The following is a 17,951-nucleotide window of genomic DNA, read 5'->3' as shown; positions in this document are numbered from 1 at the left end:
TTTACAATATGCACAATGCCTTATGAAAGTACAATGAGGGAGCCCGCTTATAAAGAGCTCATGGAAGCTTGTAGAATAAGCTGGAAGGTGGTAGAAGATAAGGATGACAACTTAGCACACATCCACAAAAGGTGGAACATGCTAGAAGGGAACAAACTCCCGTATTGTCAACAACTAACCAGTACATGCATTAAATAAAAAATATTAAATAAATGCATTAACCTAAGTAAGCTTAAGTAAATAGAATAAATAATTAATAATTAATTATTTACTCTAACACCCCCCTTAAGTGCAACTTAGGGAAATGTCTTAAGCTCACAAAACTAAGATGAAATGCAGGATGGGTCCCAACAACTAGGCCATTTTAGGTACCCATGAACAATGTAAGAAAATGAAACCTCTATAAATGGGAAAAAAAGAGAAAACCATGTGGGAAAAACCCTCCCCCAGAAAGAGGTAAGAACCTAGTGAAGAACTGAAGAAGCCTCCAACTAGGGAAATGTCCCTTAAAACAGAAACATGGAGTGATCATGAAGAGCATCATTGAAGCATGAAAAAGTTGCAAATCTACCAAATTGATGATTTGAAGAACCTCCATGAAAGAAGAAGGCATGAACCAAGCATGTCTATATGGTAGATGGTCCATCTCACCGAAATGCATAGTTAGCTAGCCATTGCAATCGCCTTGTATATAGGATCAACCACTGAATACATAGTTCACACTATCAAACCATTGAACCAGGGATGCATTAGAACAACAACATAACCCCCCCTTAATGCAGATGGGGTGTGATGATAGGCAACTGAGAAGATGGGCCAAAGTCTCCTGCAAACAAACCAAGAACGACGAGAGAGGGAAAGAGGTACAGACACCTATAAAGACACGGTCAAACTGACTCTGCATGGGGCTAATGTTGTGGAAGGGACACTCACTTGATAAAGGGAGAATGCCTAAAATAGCAAACAACTATCCCCCCCATGGTGCTTTATGAAAATAGTGCATGGACAACTGACTCAAAACAACGTTCATGACCCTCGAAATGCAAAAGTGACACTTTATCTTAGTGTGATACATAAAAGTGCTTCAAAATGATAGCTACAATAATCAAAATTGAAAAAAGGTTGGAAAAAAACAAAATATAGCTAAAAAAAAGAGAATCCATGTCAGGAAAATGATCCTTGGGCCTAAAACACTCAAAATATCCACCATATAGAAAAATGCCAAAACTATGATAGAAAGAGCATGGGCCAAAAACTAAAGAAAAGGACTACATTTTTGAAAAGGTGATAGAACCATCTTTCCAAAAATATAAAGTTTTCAAAAAATAGGTATGGGATGCAAAAGATATGCTTGTCGGAGTCAAAAACATAACTTTGTACTTTAACTAAAAAAATGGGCAATAAAAATGCATCAAAACCTAAAAATAGCTACACCAAAGTCTCCATCTTAGAACCAACTTTTCGACACTTCTTTCAGATTGGAAAAATACCTTTGTATGCTCAAGTTATGGCCAAAAAACCAAAGGTAGGTCCAAAATGACCCTAGGAGATGTGCAAGGAAGGATGATGATGCAGTGCTGATGTCAACATTTCATTGGAAAAAATTTGATGGCCTATCATTTGTCGCAGAAAAAAAAGGATGCCATGTGGCATGCCACATGGCAGGTCCACGTGGTGGCCACATGGCAAAAGGCTGACGTGGCAGAGTCCACGTGGCAGCCCTGCCACGTGTCACGCGACAAGTGGTTGCTGACTGTGCAGGAAATCACGCTGGCACTGACTGTAGTTGTTGATGCAGGCGGGTAGAGAATGGGAAGCGGTGGCTATAGGTAGAGGAGCAGAGTGGAAAAACATTGTCATTGAGCAGAGGGTAGATCCGGGTGGAGCCGCAGATGGAAGTGGCATCGCTGGTGGAGGATTCAAGTTGCGCTACCGAAGAAGAGGTGCCGCTAGGGACAGGCGGAGCACAGGAGGAGATGGCCCTATGACAAGGTGCTGGTGGCATGCAAGTGGCCTCATGGTGGCATGTGAGCACTGCTATGGTGGTGTAGACCAAATTAATTTTTTTTATTTTTTTAAAGCACGAATCATCCGTACGACTGTACGGAAGGGCCTGCGAGCAAATTTTTCTTGCCTTTCGGAGCTCTGTCTCTAAAATGGACAAGTTTTATATGAATCTTGACTACAAATGGCCTTTCAGATCTAATGGTGATGTTCATTTGGCCCCAATGTGCTCCAAAAAATTGTTGATCCCCTGATTTGAAGAAAAAATGAACAAACAAACTAGGGTTTGTGACTTCAAATCACGGCTTCAAAATTTTTCAACCAAGCAGTAGCAGGAAAGCTCTGATACCATGTTAGAGTTGATGAAAGTGAACTCCAAAGATGCCCAAAATCACCTACATGTGAGAACCTTTCAAAGAGAAGCCAAGGAGAGGAAGAGCATGGAGCAAGGGAAAAACCCTAAACGGACATGAGAGACAAATATGCAAACACAAGAAGAAAATGTATTTACAATATGCACAATGCCTTATAAAAATATAATGAGGGAGCCCACTTATAAAGAGCTCATGGAAGCTTATAGAACAAGCTGGAAGGTGGTAGATGATAAGGATGACAACTCAACACACATCCACAAAAGGTGAAATATGTTAGAAGGGAACAAACTCCCGTGTTGTCAACAACTAACCACTACATGCATTAAATACAAAATATTAAATAAATGCATTAACCTAAGTAAGCTTAAGTAAATAGAATAAATAATTAATAATTAATTATTTACTCTAACAAGGTCCACATTTTCAATTTTCAAATCTAGTCCATTCTTACTGTCATCTTTCTTAAGAATTAACTTAAGTTCAACAATTTTCATCTCATTTTCTTTCTTGAGAACTCCCATTTCATCAATGTCACTAGTCTATACATTTAATTACTTATCACATTTCAAATAATCAATCTTTTTTTGTAGTTTTCCAATGTAAAATTTTTCATGTTCTTTTAGGTTATCTCTTTCTTTTCTAAGAAGGTGATGCAGGGAGCTCCCCTTAATACCATAAACTCATAACATAAACATAGAAACAATAGAAAATGTGAGAATAAAACATGGACTTCTTATTTGCACCATAACTGTGGAATTACAAAATTAATAAGTACAATATGCTAACCCAGATGGGCACCTTTAGTACAACAATTTGTAAGACAAGCTACGAACTATCCCTAGAGTTGTCCTAGACAATGTTCAAGCCTTTCTTATATAGGCAGTTTTATGCTATCTATAAAGGTTCTAGATGCTCAAACTTAATAAATAGGGTCAATAAACCCTAACAATACACATAGAGTTAGCCAAATACATCTTTGTCAAATTATTTATAAATTTTAGTAGCCCAACTTCTGAAAGCCATAACTCAAGAACCATTCCTCCGATTGGCTATTATAACCACTTTTCAGAAATGCCAGCTCCTGATCTACAAGCTCAAATCTATGCTAGTGCCCTTCCATCAAGTTTTTAGACCTCATTCAAGCAATCTAAGGCCTTCAACGGTGAGCTTGAAGATTTTTCTACAAAATTTTCCATCAAAAATCCATAATAACTTCTCTAATACTAATGCTTGAGAAATGAGATTTTTATGGTAGGATTATAACTCTAAAATGAACCTTCCTATAGAAAATGAGAACATTCTAAGCTTGTATGACAAGCTTACTAAAAATAGTAAGTTCCCATAAATAGTAACCACCCTGTCTACTAGTCCTTATTAAAATGGAAAAGATTGAAAATAAAATATTTTTGGGTGATGCAAGATTGCCCTTGCACCTAGGATGCTCCTGCATCAGACACCTGGGGTAAGTTGAGAAGTGACCCTATCACATCTCAGGTGTTTAGAGGAAAACCAAGATGGTTAACCTCCTCCTTTGCTAGCCATGATGAATCCTCAACTGGTCTCCCTTTCCATTTGACCAAATATTCCTCATAAGTTTTGTTTCTGGTACTTTTTCCAACATGACTATCTAGTATCTCCTCAATCTCCTTTGTAGCCAAACTAGCTGCTAGAATGCTCCACTGTGCTTCTGCAACTTAATCTCCATCACCTCCTTTATAATACTCTATCAAATTTGAAATATTAAATACTAGTGAAATATTCGATTCAGTAGGCAACTCCACTTCATACGCATTTCCAAAATCATGCCTCTTCACTATCTTGCATGGTCCAAACTTCTTCATCTTCAACTTATTATATGTACCCATTGGAAAATGCTCCTTTCTCAAATAAACCATGACTTCATCTCCAATCTAAAATTCCTTATATCTCCTTTTCACATCTACCTTAGCCTTATACTGTGTGTTCATCTTTATGATGTGCTTCCTCACATCCTCATTGATGTTCTTCATATGTTCAGTAAAATCTTTTACTTCAGCACTACTTATCTCTCCTTTATCCAATTGCCTTAGTTCAAAAACATTTTTGGGACTACTCACATATACAATCTAGAATGGTGATTTACCAATACTTCTATTGATAGGATTATTATATGAAAATTCTACCTATAGTAAAATCATATCCCATCCTTTTTGTATATCTCTAACCAGGCATCTTAGCAAATTTTTCAAACTGTGATTCACAGCTTTTGTTTGTCCATCAGTTTGTGGATGATGTGATAAACTGAACTTCAAATTTGTCTTCAACTTCTTCCATAATGTACACTAGAAATACCCAAAAATTTGGTATGTCAATTTGATACTATACTCTTTGGCAGACCATGTAATCTCACCACTTTTTTGAAAAACAACTCTGCTACATGAACAACATCACTAGTCTTCTTGCAAGGAATAAAATGTGCCACCTTTGAAAACCTGTCAACTACCACAAAAATAGAATCATGGTCATGCTCTGTCCTTGGTAATCCAAGAACAAAATCCATGTTGATATCCTCCCATGGCTTCTTTGCTATAGGTAATGGTTGATACAACCCTGTATTCTGCTTCACTCCTTTCACCATCTGACATACTCTACAACTTTGTACAAAATTCATCACATCTTACTACTATACACTTGAATTGTGTCACGCTCTAAACCCTTCTATCCAAACGACTCCATGAGTTCAGAATGTTTGAATGCCAGTTTAGAGCTCTCTATCCACGAAATGCAAGAAGGTATATTTTAAGTTTGAAGGCTCTCAGCTGAGCCTTAGAGATACACTTCTTGCTAGTAAACCATGCAATGAGAGGTTCCAAAGACAAGATGCAAGAATGCAAATTTCTCAAGGAGTTTCTCAAGAATGCAATGCAAGTATGAAAACTAAGCTAAGATGAGAATGCAAAATGAAGCTATGCTAAAACATGTATGAGAGTGTTACAATCCAACTATTATACTATATGATTTAAGCTAAATGTAAAAATGAAAGCTAAGCTAAGCTAGAATGCCATGGATGAGAGAATGTAGACAAGAAAGAGAAGTTCTCCACAAAAGCTCTAAAGAAACTTGTTAGAAAACTTGCAGCATAACAATATTAAAATGAGGATGGATCCTTTGAGGGGGAAAGCTCTCTCCCTTTTAAAGTCATATAGATGGTAGAGATCAAGATGAAGATGGTGGAATTTGAAAAGAGGAGTGATCCATCTGCACACACAAGTCAACCAGTAGAATATAAGTTGACTTGTCATATAGGACAAAAGCCACAAAGCCTTTTCTTTTAATTGCAAAATAGAAAAAGGACTTTATGTGTGCACTTTAAGTGAGTTAGTAGAATGGGGTCTTTTATTTAATTAAAAGGGGACATGTTCTTTTAATCAAATAATGAACTTAGGATAGCATAGTCAAACTATAGGTTACAATCATTTGAATAAATTGATTATTAGCAATTTGGCCTAGGTAAAGGATTAAATTAATTTAGCCAAAATGTTGAGAAGGGGGCTAATAGTCTAGATGACCATTTTTAGGTGATCACATTTGCCCCTCTTTGACTAATGTGTGGTCAATCTGGGAACACATTACATCAAAGAAAATAGAAGCCAAGTAGGCAGCAATAGAAATAGATATCCGATTCCAAAAAGCAAAATGTAGAAAGAGATAGCAAATCCTAAATGTATAGTCTGATAGCAGTAGTACTAAACACTAGGATAGAGATGATGTTAGAATTCAAGAAGAATACTAACACCTAGCAAAGCAGATTGATCAAGAGCAAGTGAAAAGATCAAACAAATGCTCTTAAGAAGTAGATAGTTGTAGCAAGTATTGATAGACTATTTTTGCCCCCTTGGGATCAAAATCAAAATGAAGTAAGGGGAATGTAGAAATGAGCTTGATATGAATAAATCAAGATATAGCAATGTTTGGGATGATAGATGAATGATTAGAACCAAAGAGTGACTATAAGAAACTCATTGAATGCTCTAGTTTGACCAAAGTTGATCACTGGGATGGGGCAGACTGGTGGCAGATTTGATTGCTCAATCGCATAGGATGGCATGTGGGCCGATGATCCTAGCCGATATGTATCATGAGCTCCATGAGATAGTATACCATTGTGGTGGTTCCTGGGCATGTGGAGTAGTGCTGGCATAGATTTGGGCTTGGGAGCACATTGCAATGATTCGACCACACGTGCAGCTACGAGAGCAGAGCCAACCTTACATTATTTACTATAGAGGTTTTATCCCATAGAGACATAGTGGAGATGTGACCTATTATGGATGGGTATTTGATGAGCTAATGATGTTCACATGGTAGTCGTACTAAGAGTGCCAACGGTGGTTAGATTCATGGGAGCTAGACCATATGCGATATAGAAGGTCATTGGTGGGTCAGAGTATAGATATAGTAGAGTGATTCGTGATCAGCTTAGTATGATGGCAGTTTGTGGAGTGATAAGAGATATTGGTGAAGATGACTACCTATACTTGGATGCATGTAGATGAGGCCCTAGGATGGTTACCGATGGTGGACTATTAGTGGCAGTGCGAGATACAACAACGCTAGTGGTGACTCCTTGGGATTACCACCTAGATGTTGTAGATGTAGGCACCCATTCCCATAGTTTACAGAGCCTGATGCACTACTTGTGGGAGGTGGACACAGAGGGGGTGAAGGCGGGAGATGGATGGAGGTTGGAGAGGGATATCAAGTAGGGATGAGGAGGATACGGGCACAGGCTACAAGGGAGATGGAGGAGGAGGAGGAGGGGAGGTGCTACTAAGGCGACAGTGGGTGGCACGGGTAGAGGAGGTACACGCAGAGTAGGTGTGAGTAGAGCAGGTGCAGGTAGAGCAGCCAGCATGGGGAGGTGATGACAAGGATGTGAGGATCTATGTGTTGGAGGTAGAGCTACAAATAGCTCAAGTAGCCATCGTAGTGCAAGACCAATAGTTGATAGATGAGCGAGCATGGGTGGATGAGCTCTGGAGGGAGTGGGATATAGCCAGGTGAGAGGCAACACATTATGGTGCACATGCTACTTATTATTATGCTACCTATAGGAGTGTGGTGCCACTAGGAAAGGGACTTCTCAATTACTCAGAGTAAGTGGGTAGATCAGAGGGTGCGGTATAGCCACCAAATAGGAGACAGGCTCCCCACCTCCTCCTACTGCAAATGGTGCCAATTAGTTATAGGTTGATAGTTTTGACATTTTGAGTGTATAAAGTGTTATTTTGAGATGGATATCCAGATTATGGATCTCATTTTGTATATGTACTATGACACATTGAGATATATATATGAGATACTAGATTTTGATTTGGCATTTTTGTGTACTTATCTCAAATGGATGTTTTAGAATTTTGCTTTTCATGTGATGTTTCAGTTTTAGTTTCTTGCTCATGTATGTGTTGGCTTTGATAGTTATGCTCATGTATCTCTCTTATGTGCAATGTTTTTAGCTCTTACGTGTATGATGTAGACTTTATGTTTCTAAAAACATGTGACACTTGGATAAATTGAATGTGATGTTTAGATTAACCCTTATGATGACAAGATAGCAAGATAGAGATGAAATGAAAGCTGAAGAAGATGAAAAATAAAGAAAGCAAAGAAGAAATAGGTAGCTGAAATGTCCATGAAAGGATGAAGAGAGAGCTCTCCCCACATGTAGGAATGCAAGACTAGACTAAAAAATGGACCTAAAATGCAAGTTAATATGCAAAGTGGTTTACCAACAAGAAGCACATAACATTTAGACTCTTAATTTCATCATTGAGCATTTGTTAGGGAAATCATGAGATCATAAAACCATCACTAGTATAACTATGAGGATATGAATATGATCGATATCAGATAGGTATGTGGAAATCCAATTTAAGCATCAGAGACATGTAAGTCAAGATAACTACACGATTAGATTCCCTAAGTTTAATTTAGCAAGATTACAGCTGTATAAAGGCATAAGCACCAAGATAACCCACGAGTGCGATCTTGCAAAAAAAAGAAGGATGATACGTTTATAAGTCAAAGTGTCAAATAGGACAAGCATGAATGCTTAAAAAACTATAGAAAAATAAAGTATACCCCTAAGTAGAAATCAAGAAAACATGCCTCATGCCCCTAGTCTTCTAGTCAATGACATCCTTGAAAGACTATTAGGGATGGAACATAAAGAAATTTTCATAGATAGCACACAAAGTAGATAAAGATTAGCATAGCTCAGTCATTTAACTGTTAAAGTGCATGTGTGTAAGTCACTTGGCCATTTCTTCAAGACTTAATTTTGATAGTGAGAAATATCGTGACATCGGAGACTGTAGGTAAACTATCTAAAAAGTGTTGAAAAACACTTGATGTCAAGGTTGGGGAAGTGTTGAGAAACACTATTTTGTGAGTTGTCAAAGAAACCCTAATGCACAAGAATACCTCAATAGGCTAAGTAGCTATGCACTCGAGATGAGGACAAGAAACAATTCCAAGCTAGGAAATTTGTAGTGAAATGGATGATTGAGACTAATAGACATAGCTGCAAGGGTTTCAAGTAGCGCATGTTTCTAGGTTTTCACCACTTGACATATTTTTTTTTAGGACTATTTCAATTTTTTTTTGTATTTTGCATTTTTAAAATTTTTTTGGTGATACATCAAAGTTCCTATTGCTAGGTTTTCACTAAAATGATCATTTTTTCAAGACATTTTCTAATTTTTAGGATTTTTTCAAGATCATAGATATATACAAGATAACTGAGCAGCAAGCCTCTAAGAATAGAACTTCTTCAAATGTAGAATGTTGATAGGCTTTGAAAGTTCTTCCCCTTTAGGAGTAGACAACTGATAAGCACCAGAACTGAATACTGCTATGATAATGTAAGGACCAACTAGTTAGGTTCAAATTTCCCTTTCTGCTCTCGATGTTGCTAATTTTTTGGATTCTCTCTAAGTACGAGTTCACCTACTTGAAACTCATGAGGTGAAATTTCTTGTTATATTGAGTAGACATGCACTTTTGATAAGCCCTCATGTGATCCAAAGTAGCCTTATGATGTTCATCAAGAGTCTCTAATTCTTGTACTCGCATAGCTCTATGGTCCTCATCAGTTATCAACCCATGTAAGGAGACTCGCAAGGAGGGGATATTGACTTCTAATGGGAGAATAGCCTCAGAGCCATAGACTAGAGAAAAGGGTGTAGCCCCTGTAGGAGTATGAATAGAGGTTCTATAGGCCCAAAGTGCAATATTTATTTACAAGTGCCAATCTTTCCCAGACTTGTGAACTATGCGGTGTAGGATTTTTAGCAATGTTTTATTAGAGGCCTCAGCTTGGCCATTCCCTTGGGGATAGTAAATAGAGGACCAATATTGCTTAATTCAAAACTTTATGCACAACTACTTTAAGTCCTTATTCTTGAATTTCCCTCCATTATCTGTAACAATAGAGGATGGGATACTATATTGGCAAATGATGTGATTCAGTATAAACAGGGCAACATGTTTTCCTATAGCAGTAGATAATGGTACAACTTCAACCCATTTAGTGAAATACTCTGTTGCTATGATGATGAATTTATGACCACTGGATGAGTTGGATGAATCTTTCCGACCAAGTCAAAGGCCCATTGTTGAAATGGCCAATATGTCATAGAAGGGATTAACTCTCGCCCAGGAGCATGTATCAAGTTGCCATGGAGCTAACATTTTTGACAAGACTTCACATAGCACACATCATCATCTTGCATGGTGGGCCAGTAATAACCCACCCTAAGTAATTTTTGAGCAAGTGCAAGGCAGTTTGAATGTGCCCCACAAATGCCATCATGGACTTTGGCAAGCACCTTTTCAGACTCTTCTAGCTCTAAACACCTAAGAAATGTTCCATCTAGACCTCTCCTATACAAGTCACAAGAGACCAAGGTGTAATGTGAAGTATTGCAGAGGAGTTGGCATTTTTGTTTGCACGTGAGGGTTTTGGGAATAACCTGATCATGTAGGTAAGAGAAGATAGCTGCATAGCGAGAGGAATTGTGACCTACAACAGTGCAAATCACTTGGTTGTCTGATGAATCATAGGCTGGCTGATGTAGTTCTTCAACCAGGAACTCAAATCATGATTCATGTTCTTGTAGTTGAAGGATAGATGCTAGAGTAGCCATAGCATCGACAACCTTGTTTTCTGCTCTAGGAATTTGTTGGAACGTCGCAAAAGTGAAATAGTTCCTTAGAGCATCTATCAACTTCTTACAAGGGATCAAATTGTCATATTTTTTTTGATAGTTATTATTTACTTGGTTTATAACAAGTTGAGAGTCTCCATAGATATGAAATTCAGTTATTCTCCATTCAAGAGCCATTTTGATCCCATTTTTTAATGCTTCATATTCTGCAATGTTGTTTGTACATGGGAACAGTAGTTTGTAGGACTTTGGGATTGTTTAACCGTGAGGGGAAACAAAAAAAACACCCACTCTAGCTCCATTCTGAGTATGAGACCCATCAAAAAACATCTTCCATGTCCTCTCAGTAATATACATGATTGAGGCATCTGGAAACTTAATTTACATAGGTGTTGTATCTTTGAGTTGAAAGTCAGCCAACTGGTCAGCTATGGCCTGTCCTTTGATTGCCTTACGTTCGACATACTGAATGTCAAATTTAGAAAGAATCATCATCCATTTAGCAAGATGACTAGTAAGTGTGGCTTTACTTAACAAATATTTCAAAGGATATATCTTAGAAATCAAGTGAACTATATGCACCAACATATAATGTTAGAGATTTTGAGAGGAAAATACTATGACAAGGCATGCCTTCTCTATACTTGTATAGTTTATTTCATAAGCTACCAAAGTTTGACTGATATAGTATATTGCTCTTTCTTTACCCGTCTCATCACTTTGGGCTAAGAGTGCTTGTAGAGAAGAATTCATAGTTGAAATATACATAATCAAAGGTTTTCCTAGAATGGGTGGCATCAAAACTAAAGGTTTTTCCAAGTAGCCATTGATTTGATCTAAACTCTATTGACAATCATTGTTCCAAATATTGGTAGATCCTTTATGTAGATTTTTATTGAAAGCTTGAGCCTTATCAACCAATTGAGAGATAAATCTTCTTATGGATTGTAGATGTCCTTGCAGACTTCTAAACTGACTGATATTCTTTGGTGGAGGCATATCCATGATAGCTTGGACTTTTTCAAGATCAACCTCAATGCCTTTTTCTGAAATGATATACCCTAGCAATTTCCCAGAAGTGACACCAAAGGCACATTTTTTTGGATTTAGCCTAAGTTGAAATTGTTCCATATGGTCCAATATCAGACTAAGGTCTCTGAGATGTGTGTCTCATTTTTTAGATTTATCTAGTGTGTCATCAACATAGTCTTCCATGTTTTTATACATCATATCATGAAAGATGGTTGTCATTGCTCTTTGATATGTAGCGCCAACATTTTCAAGTCCAAAAGACATGATATTCCAGCAAAAGGTACCCCATGCACATGTAAAAGCTATCTTTTCTTGGTCTAATGGAGCTATCTTGATTTGGTTATACCCAAAAATCCATCCATGAGCGAGTACATCTCATAACCCACAGTCATGTCCACTATCATATCAATGTTTGGTAGTGGAAAGTCATCCTTGGGGCATGCTTTGTTGAGATCTTTGAAATTGGTACAAACTCATATGGATTTTTCATGCTTAGAGATAGGTACAATGTTGGAAATCCACTCCACATAATCAATGGCACTAATGAAGTTTTCACTTAAGAGTTTTTCCAACTCTGCCTTGACCGATAGGGCCACATGTGGATGCATTTTTCACAACTTCTATTTGACAGGATTGACATCTAGTGAGATTGATAAGTGATGCATGATGAGATTTGTATCAAGCCCTGGCATATTAGAGTATGTCCATGAAAAGTTGACCTTATTGTCTTGAAAGAATTGAGAAAATTGTGTCTTTTCTTCATTTGACAAGGATTGAGCTACATGAATTATCTTAGGACATTATTCTATACCCAAGTTGATAGGTTGCGTAGGTTTAATGAGAACTAAAGATCTATCCTAGAAATAGCTTGGTAGATTACCAAGTACCTCATCCATAGGTGCCTTAGGAAGGTCAATATTTCTTCTCCCCAAAGGAGGGAAGTGAGAGGGACAAATTCTTCATTTTGTGAAGTGGTTGCAATTATGGGAGGGTCATCACTCTCTGATTCACTAGACGTGAGCAATCTTCGATCACATGTTGGTATATCATTGTCTAGCCCAAAGCCTAGACCAACAGTGTCTAGAGTATCACGACCTTGAGTGTGACTTAAAGGTTCAACTAGAGAATTTTCATGACTAGTTAAGGACCCATGACCCTGATAGCCCATTTTTGTTAGAAATTTATAGTCTTTTCCATATTTTTTAGGAGAAATAGGAGTAGTCACTGTAACTTCCTCATCTTCCTCTTCTTTGTAGATCCTGTCCTTAATGGCCTATTCTTCCTTTTCTACTTCTAGAGGTATTGATGATTGTGCAAAAGTGCCAAAAAGTGTCATAGTGGAAGCGAAAGGCTTCTTTGTAGTAGTTGGTTTCCCATAGGACCGAGGGGAAACTGGTAAGGTAGCAATAGAGTCCAAAGTGTACTTGCCCATACCAAGGCTCATCATTTTTAGTTTTTTTTCACACTCTGTGAAAGATGGTGTTGGCTCATGAGAAGAGTGGTTGTGTGGGACCAATGTTTCAGTAGCGAACAATCTGTTAATGGACATTGAGTTGTCACCAGGGACAACTATCTCAGTACCATTGAATGGGAACTTGATGCACTGATGGTATGTACAGGGCATTACTTGCATGTCATGAATCCACGATCATCCCAACAAGTTATATGCGAGAGGTATATCTAGGACCTGGAAGACAACATCTTTTTCCACTGGACCAACTCAAATTGGTAGCACAATTAAACTCTTAGAAGAGCGTTCAAACTCATCATAGGCTTTTATGGTGATCTTTCGCCTAGGGTCAATGGAAAATTATGACATGCCCAACTATTGTATCATGCTGAATGAGATAATATTTAACCCTGCACCATTTTCTATCGGGACTCAATGGATGCGAGTACAGAAGATTTGAACTTCGATGTGGAGAGCAAGGTTATGGGGATGAGTGAGAGCTTGGTCATCTTCTTCAGAAAAGGTGAGATAGTGAGGCGATGAGATGTGGTTCACCATAGCTTGGAATTTTTCTGCATCAATATCTATGGGAACATTGGCAAAATGTAAAGCTTTCTCAAGGATATCCTTGTGCAAAGGAGATAACTCTAGCAATTCGAAAATGGAGATTTGTGCTTGTGTGTGTTGTAGTTGGCTAACAAGATCATAGTTGGAGATCTTGGAAGTAATTGGTTGCTTAGATGATGAAGCATTTTTAGGGTCATGAGAAACTTTTAGGACAACCTTAGATTGCCCCCTAGTAATAGCGTTAAGTGGTTCACCCTGAGAAGATGAAGATTCGGCCACTCAGAGTACCACCTTGGGTATAGTATCAATATGGTCTTGACAAGTGGATCGTGTCCTTAAGACTAGTTTTGGTCATTCATCTTCAGTGTCATAATTTGGCCAGTTGTCATTGTTGGAGCTTGCCATACATATGTATTCAATGGGCTCAAGCATGCCTATAACATTATTAGTGTTAGCATAAGCATAACTAATTTTGGCATCATGATTCTTTTTGATAGCTTTTGAGGTTTCACCCTTCTCATATTTTGGCAAGGGTTGTTTAAAAGCTTTGTGGTCAAAATTTTTAGTGAGGCCATCTGTGACAACTTTTCCTTCCTTAATGAGATCTTGAATTACATCTTTGAGCCTAAAACAATTTTTAGTGTTATGACCCTTGCTTTGGTGATAACTGCAAGTGTGGTCTTCTCTCCACCATGGAGGTATGACAAGTGGATCATAAGGATGAGAGTTGTCTGGTAAAGTAACCAGTTTGTTCACAATCAAAGTTTTTAGAACCACCTCATAAGGCTCAACCATAGGCATGTAAACACATCGTTTCTTGGTAAATTTAGAGCTCTTTTCAAATGTTTGTGGTTTCAAACTTTTCTTGTTGTTTCATAGCATAGATGGCACTAGAAAGTTTAAACACAGGTTCCTTGGTCTTGGGAGTGTCCACTACTCCATCGTTGACAACATACTTATTCTTATTCCAAGGTTTTCCTTTGTCTTTACTATTCCCATTGTTACTTTTGTCTTTGTTTATAACAATGCCACCTCTTTTGATAGCAACATCCTCAATGCGATATGCACTCTCCACCATGGCATTGAAGGATGTGAATAACTATTTTCTTAGATCAAAGTATAACTCGGGTACAAGTGTATTGACAAAAATGTCAATTTTTTCAGCCTCAAGAACTTCCCAAGGATAATAAGAGTATAAATATCTCCATCATTGAAGGTACATTGAAAAAGGTTCTCCTAATTTTTGTTTGATGTTGCATAATTCTAGCACAGTCACAAGATGTTGAATATTGTACGAATATTGCTGGATAAAGCATTGTGCAAGTTTGTCAAATGTTTTAAGAGGAGGACTCAATTTTGTAAACCATTCCATAGCTTGTCCTCTTAGACTCCTAGGAAATAACCTCATAAGAAAGGTGTCTTCATGCATAAAATCCATGCTAAGAGCATAGAAGTGTCTCACACGACCGTGAGGATCACCATTTCCATCATATTTGTCATATTTAGGGACCCCTATATCTTTAGTAAATGGTAGCATGTAAAGAATCTTATCAAATGGAAGAGCACAAATTGATTCAACAAATGATGTCTTAGGTGGCTCTTTTGAAGTTTGCAGTTGTGCAAATTGTTTCCTTAGTTCCTGTATTTCTTCCCTTAAGATTTCAGCCTCCTTGGGCTCTTGTTTTGGAATTATATGCTCAACATCAAAACCTTGAGGGAGTTTCCATCCCCTAGCTATCACGTATCAAAAGTATTGGTCTCCATTTTCCTCTAAAGCTCTAAGCATTAGTTTTTGGATGAAGCCATCTTGTTGAAATTTGATCACATCTTCACTAGTTACTTCTTCATCACTATCATGATGGGATGGTTTAGGTGGTGAAGGACATGTTCTAGTGGTAGCTCTAGGAGTCCTTGGTGGCATGTTATTTCCATCATTGTTCTCAAAAGGATTTTGAGGAAAAATTCTTTTATGTCCTTCATAGCATGCCTGATTGTTAGTGTCAACTTGCTAGTTTTCTCTTTCCATAGCATATATAGCCTCCAAAGTCTTTTGAGTTTCACATGCTTGTTCTTCTAAGCAACATTTAATTTCATTAAGATGCACCATAGTGACTATACCACTTGTATACTTGGATGTCTTAGAGGGTGTACCAAATTGGATTTTCAAAACTATAAAGCAGATTATGCCTAACGTTAGCTGTTTGTGTTTGGGTAGACTCGGGATCTTCCACACAAATTTGTTTGTGAGGAAGCTTGGGTCGTGTCTCCAATTGCCTAAAAAATGAAAGGGGGATGATTACCATCACCACCTTGATGTCTAGTTGTGATCGACATGTAAGGATTTGTCTTTGCTTAATAGGATAAGAGAAGTATGTTAGATTTGAAGCTATCACAACCAAGATTTGTCACTTGTCAAAGTATATCAGATGGCTTGTCAAATAGCACTCAAGAATTTACAGCACTGGTGACTCGAGCCGAGCAAGAAGCTCAATAGCCAATAGCTAGAAGAGAGGTAATCAGATTTGATAAGTGATTCATTAGGGATGTTTTAAGACTTACATTCGACAAACTAAACTCATCTTTTTGACTTAGGATAGCTTCCTAACATATAGATGTATGACCAGGACTTAGGAGATGGAAGCGACAAGACCCTAGATCAGAAAATCAAAACATAGACCCTATTTTGGCATCAAATAGTTCTAGGAAACACTTTCTTAAAGACCAGGTGATAGTAGGACAACATAAAATGTCATGCGATATAGTTTGAAACATAAGGGTGACACTTTTCTTGAAGGGGATAGTTCACACAATTTGGTGCAAGAGAACACAATATACAAAGGCAATATAACTCACAACATCAGGGTGATACAATTTTGGAAAAATTCTATCGTGCGATATTTCTTCTGAGACCAGGCGATAAAATGCCATTTTGTGTGTACAAAAGACCAAATTTGACTCCAAATTTTGTGTTTTAGTCTCGATAGTCAAGTGGTTTTTCAAATCAGACAGTGTATGTTTCAGTTCATGTCAGTTATCAACAAGGTTTGCAAACAATAAGTGTTTTGACATGTCTTCAAATACTTGATCAAGGGTAACAACAACCTTGTCAACAGGCACTTGTGATAGTGAAACAACCTTCCTACCAATATTACCAAAATGTTTATGTTGCAAGAAAATTAACATGGGTCAACACATCCAAAAATAGTAGCCAAGCAATCTACCTTAAGGTCATGGTTCATTACTCAACAACTTGGCCCACGCTTGATGCTCCTTCACCTCACACCAAGTGGTTACCCACAAGAGATATTGGATTTTTTATAGAAGTTCCATAAGCACAACTAAGGGAACACATATTGTGAGTGTAAAATCTTAGGGTGATCTAGGTAGTCCACTAGGATCAATCCTTGCACCAAGAAGTTGAGTGGCTAAAAAGGGTAGTTACTAACTTAGGGTATTTAGATAGGGCTTCTGTTCATAGTGTTCCTCTTGCTCCCAATTATGGGACACCTCACTTTGTGATGAGTAACCAATCTTGTGACCACAAGAGTACCTTAAGCATTTTTTCCTAGTGATCTCCCTATGGTCAAAATCCCATAAGCGATCACACTAGGTGAAGACAAATACTATGTCTACCAAATTTTTGTATCCTTGGTAGCCTTGAGTTTATAGTGGGTTGGAAGAGCCAGGTAATTGGCTTGTCCCCACTTGGGTCATTCCTCTCAGGTTGTCCGAGAGCAGGCCCACTAAAGGATCCTAACTATCACAAAATGGATCTACTCTCAAGAGTATGAATTTTTGATTCACCACAAAGGTGAAGAGCATACTCTCCTATCTTGATTGTGTCCCCCAAGCACACCAAGAAGTCTCAATTGCCCCTTGTTTTCAAAAATCCAAAGACAAGTCCAAATTTCTTGTTCACCACAAGAGTGAAGAGCATACTCTCCTATTGCCAAAGGACCCTAATTGTAAGTTTTAATGTGCCTATGAAAGATAAACAACTAGTATAAGCCACACATTGAATAAAAGTAAACAAACAATTTGGGGTTTTTATGCATTGGGCATCCCTGCAAACAACCGTTAGTAGCCCTTTTGCATTTGAAGCTTTGCCATGCATTCTTTTAAGCAACGTTTCAATTTTCAAAATGGCAACCTACAACCACAACCTATTAGCACCACAAGTTAGCTCTAAAAAAAAAAAGGGAAATATGTTAAATGAACCTTTGTCAGATAGTCATAGACTTGTAAAAACTAAAAACCAGCAAACAACAACTGAAAAACTAAAAAAATCACCTAAACAAACAATCAAATTCTAGCCAG

This window comes from Cupressus sempervirens, chromosome 5 (genome assembly GCF_028749045.1).
Source record: "Cupressus sempervirens isolate cs-2001-9-10 chromosome 5, ASM2874904v1, whole genome shotgun sequence".
Lineage (NCBI taxonomy): Eukaryota > Viridiplantae > Streptophyta > Pinopsida > Cupressales > Cupressaceae > Cupressus > Cupressus sempervirens.
The sequence above is the reverse complement of the archived record's forward strand: the minus strand, read 5'-3'. Positions refer to the sequence as shown.